Raw genomic sequence first — 5,948 nt, 5'->3', positions numbered from 1 at the left:
AAGGGATCTTATATCTGTTTTCACTCTTGTATGCTTTTCATACAAGTTTCACACAAGACAGATACAAACATTATAAGATCTTTTCCATATGGGCTTAAATGATGGAAATACTAAATATGTATTTATTATATATAGATAATCACATTAAAAGAATTACTGTAACCATTGCACACATCATAAATAATTCTTGCAATACTGAGGCCTCCATAATGATTTTTGTAGCCTTCATTAGTCAATAAATTTTAAGTTCTGAAAATATTTCGTATTTGTCTTTATTATTTATCTTGTTCTTAGGAAAAGAAAATGCTATATCAGATGCACAAACTGGCGCCTCACGCCAACCAGTAAGTGATGAAAATGCATCATTATTTACTTAAAATATGTCAGAATATATCTATATAGCTACATAGATAACATTTTTTTAATTACTACCCAGACCGTCGTTGATGAAGAACTAAACTACGCTGCGCTGAATTTCTCTGAAAGAAAAACGAGAGGAAGAAAGAAGAGAGAGTGTGCTGAAGACAGTGTCTACTCTCAAGTTAAATGCTGATGTCAATGATAATTTTAAGCATCTCCTCAAATTTAAATTGATCCTGATTTTTCCTTGTTAAACATGCTGTATATTGGACTCTTTGGTCTTTTCTTTGTTTTTGTGTCTTTTTTTAATCTTAATTAATATTTATAGTCAACAGACACCATCACTGGCAATGTCTCATAGCAACATACTTGTGTTGTATTACATCCTTGATTTTTCACTGTATTAACTGTTTGTTCTCCTTTTTGCAATAAAGAAAGAATCATATGGCCAAGAACATTATTTTCAGTGAGTACACAGAAAAAAAACCAAAAACCTACAGTACAGCTTAGAGACCTTAACATGTGAAAGAGCTCAGCAATAGATGGGTCAAATGGTGCAAGCAGATCTGATAGCTAGATAGATAGACCTTTGCATGTTCTCCCCATGTATACATGGGTACTATAGCTTCCTCCTGCAGTCCAAAAGACAAGCACTTAGTGGGATACATCAGAGATTATAAATTGCCTGTAAATGTGAGTGTAAATGGATTTTGCTAATAGTGTGTGTTATTTGCCATAAGTTAATTGAGAGGCATTCCTATCAGAGTAACCAGATTTTAATTATAGTGCTTTTTTAATTTTTTCCAAAACTGAGTACAACATCATCACATAAAAGTCCAGAGCCTCTGTGCAGAGCTTCTAACGCTACACAAAGTTTGCTATTGTACTGTTCAAAAAGTGCTGGGTTTATCTGTCTTTATCTGCCTAAACTGGAGGTCCAAAGAATATTTCCCTCATTGAGAGCTCAGAAAGAGCTGCTGGTGAAGTTTTTGAGTCCTGTTGTTTTTCCTGCTGATGATGTTTCTGAAAATATGTCAGAAACATCATCTGATTATTTATCATCAAATCTGAAACCGGCGTTTTGTTGAGGATGTTGAGGAAAAGTGCCAAGTTTTATCTGGAGCTAGCATGTACAAACTGATAATCTTTAATAGGGCTGTCAAAATTGACAGCAAACAAAACAACTGCTGTACAATGTTCTCCGCCATCTTAGTAGAATTTTTTTTTTCTTGCCTGTCCCATTTGGTTCTTTAGCCGTCAGAATTGTTGTCTGAAGACCAACAAGGATACCCAATGGATTTATTTTGCCAAATGGATCATCGTGGCATTGCCGTATTGGTCCATTTGATCGACCTTTGTTTTTATTATTTATTTTATTTTATTTTCAGTTGTTACAGACGGGACAGACATGACTGAGGGATAGGAAAGGGAGAAAGAAAGAGGAAGGAAAAGAAAAACAGAAGGGGAGAGGGACAGTGAGAAAGGGGGAAAAAAAATCTCCTGGATCACCTGTTGAGAGAGAAGAATAGAAAACAAGCAAAAAAACCCAAAGCAACATACTAAACACAACACCATCGCATTAATCTAGCTAAGTGTAAACAGCAGTAAATACTAAATATTCAATGTTGTTGTGCAGCACGCAGGACAGACAGCGCACAATGTGCTTTGAAGTAGCAGCCAAGAAAGGTGTAATTTAAGTCTACGAACAGTGAACACCCGTGTGCACACCTGTGTGGATCAGCGCGCTTGTATTCAAATGGTTTCCCATGTAATGATCTGCAAGAGGATGTAGAGAGCCATAGCCCCGTCCCCCAGGGCATGAAGCAGGCATGGAGGAGATCCAGGCCCCAGACATCCAGAGGCCCTCAGAGTGCGAGAGCCCAAGGAGGACCACCGGAGGGGCATCCGTGCCACCCTCATGGGAAGGGCTGAGGATCCCCAGACAAGGCGTCACCCAGTAGCCACCGAGCAGAAGCTATAGGGGGCTGCACCGGCTGCCGGCAGCCAGCTGTGCCAGAGTGAACCAAGCTGCAGGCCCAGAGGCTTAGTAGAATTGATCACATGACTGCATCATATGACTAAAATGTGCAATCGTTTTCAAAAGCCTCCGTTTTCGCTGTCCACACTGCGATACGAAAACAGCGTTTTCAAATGTATCCACTGTGGAGATCATTTTCAAAAAGCTCCGTTTTCCTTGAGCAAAAATGCCAAAACGTAAAGAAAAAGATGAATTTTCAAACAAAAAAACGTATTAGTGTGGATATGGCCTCAGTGGGTCAACGGAACATCTGGCACAGGACAGCGGTGATGTAAGAAGGGGAGGAATTGTCTCCAAATTTCTGGAACCAGGTAACCACACCCAGCCTGGCTCTGATGGTCTTCTTCCAACATTTTGGAAATCTGCCCCATCTCCCAGGGTCTGGGGGGAAATCTGCTGTTAAATAAAAGGACAAATTACATTCCTATAAAACATTCCATTTAAACTTTTCTATCTACATGCTATCAGGCAGGAGAGAGCTCTGTGAGTGTGCGATGGATGTCAAACTGTCAAACTGAATAAGCTTGTTTTCTATCATCCTCATTCAAATGGTAAAGTGTCAAAGGACAGCATTTAATTTTAAGTTGTGATAATTACAACACTGTAGGCCTGTGTAATGTGTAATGCTTGATATAATCTCTTTGTCTAAATTGAGAATAACAAAAAATAATAAGGGATTATTATTCAAACATATTAACTATGACAGCAACACAGGTGTGTAGAATTGCTAAAAAGCCTCGAACACAGTGTAGCACTAGCTAGATGCTAATGGCTATTCTAGCTAATGAATTAATCAGTAGAGGCTACAGAATGATGTGAGTGCTGCTTTTTAAAAGCAGTGATATGGCTGCATTTATATTAGTTTAATAGTCAGTTGCTGTAAAACCACCAGCGGACATTGTTAAAACTGTAGCAACTGTTAAAAGCTGTAAAAAGTGCAGAGGGGCGTGTTCCCAGTCACCTCCAGCGGGTGAGTGGGTGGAGTTCAAAGCAGCAACTCCATCCCAGAGTCATTACTGTGCAACTCAGGCTCCAAACATGCAAAACACAGTAGCCCTGATAAACCGAGCTTCATTTTGTACAGTGGGAGGAATCACGTTGGAGCCACATTGTCTATCTTTGATAGGATCATTGTGTTGAGTCCTACACTCGCAGCATTTTCTCCATGTTGTCTCAAAAAGCAACATTTTTAGCATATTTGCTAAGCACATCGACACATTTCCTAACCATAAGCCTAATCTGATGTCAGCTGGATGTATGCTAGTGTATTGTACCAAAATTGCACTGATTTATTTGACTTTACTAGTGACTATCTTAGACATATATAAAAAGGTACTGGTGGAGTGGGCACTAAAACACACTTGGGTAAACACGTTTTAAAAAAAAATTCTGCTCGTGTTAAGCTGAGCTCAGACACAGACTGTATTTAAAAGATGGAAAACATAGCGTAAGATCAGCAATTGTTTTGTGAAGTCTTGTTGTGAATTTATGAAGTGTCTTAGGGGTTACCATGTTGATGTAACTAGACATGATAAGTGAGTGGTGGAGTTGGCAGAAAAACCAAAGGATACTGGAAACCCATATGATTATAACATGTCAATTACAAAGTAACCAGACCCTAAAGCACAATTTCCTTTTTGTTATTTTAGACTGTAATAGGGAACAGAAGTGTATAGGAATTTCTTTTATTTATGTATTAATCACATTATTTTATTGTATGATGCCTTGGTGCCACTGGATTTTAACAAGTCTCACACTCATACAGTAAGACAAATGGTGGGGGTCTAGTAAGGAAGTTGGGGGAAGCAGACAACTCCACAGGAAGAGTCTTTTGTCTCTTCGAGGAGTCTGGGAGGTAGCAAGGGAGTGTGAACCTTAAGGTGTGAAACAGCTGTGTACTGCCTTTTGTTCCTGGAGAAGGTATTTAACTGAGAGCCATGCTGGGCTCAGGGAGACTCTGCTGACCGTCTGCCCCGCGGTCATGCAGGGACTTCATCAAGCTTGGGTTTTCTGTTCTTTGTGATTTGATTAAAGAATGTTAGCTACCGCTCACCGCTTGTCTGCAGGCTTTATTTAATGGAAAACTTCCACAACAGAAGCTACATCAGATTGCATTCAGTATGTCAAAGGGTTTATTTAAGAGGACCCAAACGCTGAAGACAGAAATCATATTTAACAAAAGACGAGCCGTTTATTAAGGTGAAACACAAAGACACAAAATAGGAGAGACCAAAACCAAAGGCTGACTCTAAACTGGGAAAAACTAAACTAACAGCAAAGCACAGGTAACATGGAAAAACTACGGACCGAGAACATGGGGGAGACGAACAGACGACCTGCGAACAAACCACGGAAAACAGAAGACTTAAATGCATAGAAGGACAGTGAAGGAAGTGGAAACACATGGGGAACAAAACTGATACAAATGGATGTGATGCCACAGGGGAACTGAACATACTGAACATGGACCACGACACTATTAAAATAAAACAGGAAACACAGAGACGTAGAGTGACACATGAGCTTGACACAGGAGGAAATGCAGATGGGAGAGGGAGCAAGGGATCACGAGCGAGAGAGGACAAGAGAGCACCAGAGAGAGAGAGATGATGGGCTGGGGAATTATGGAATAAACATGACCGGCAGGGGAGACATGGAAGGGGAGACAAGACATCTCGACAAGACACCAGGGAAACGGAAATATAACTAAACAATAGAGAGAACTGAGTACTGAAAAAATAGAAAAACAACCGAAACAACACCAAGAGCACAGTTTTGTTTTACAGTGGGTATTACAACACACATAAAAGCACCATAAACTCAAAAGGCTGGGTCAAATGGCCCAGAACATTGACACAATTAGGCTTGAAACAGGTTAATCTAGTCATCAACTCAACATAAAAATGTTGAGTCACCCCCAGATTGTCAAAGGAAATATTTTGGGTATAAGGTACTTGTTCATTAGCTTTAATTTTCTGGATTGGAAGCTACATTGATGTTTTATATACACTCTATGACCTAACTTCAAATCTTTATGCATAGTTGTGCCCCACCCCCACCAAAAAAAGAGCTATATCTCACACTCAGCAGACATCGGTCTCGATATTAATGTTTGTGATAGCTCAATTATTAAAACACTAATCAAGTATGGTTTGTTTGAAAGCACCTCATACCAAACTTTCAAGCATGATGGTGAAATGGATGAATTAGGCTGTTTTTGCAGTCACAGGCTTCGTCGCCTTTCCATCATTTAATCAACCATGAAATCCTCATAATATCAAAGTATTATAGTGTAAAGTTTGAAGCCATCTGTAAGACAGCTGAAGTGTGAACAAAAGTGAGACAGCCTACAGGACAATGATCTCGTGCACACCAGCAGTAAAGGTGCAATGCCCCAGGCACACAAACTTGACTGAAATGGGTGACATATATGTGTATGTATATATATGTCACCCATTTTATGTTATTGTAGTTGATAAAGATGTTGTTTGTATGATGCATAAACAGCACGACCAGTTAGCATAAAGACAATTGTGGAAATTTAAAGGTG

The sequence above is a fragment of the Haplochromis burtoni genome, unplaced genomic scaffold (genome assembly GCF_018398535.1).
Source record: "Haplochromis burtoni strain Fernald_Lab_line unplaced genomic scaffold, NCSU_Asbu1 Contig_1237, whole genome shotgun sequence".
NCBI classification, from domain to species: Eukaryota; Metazoa; Chordata; class Actinopteri; order Cichliformes; family Cichlidae; genus Haplochromis; species Haplochromis burtoni.
This window is presented reverse-complemented; position numbering follows the sequence as displayed.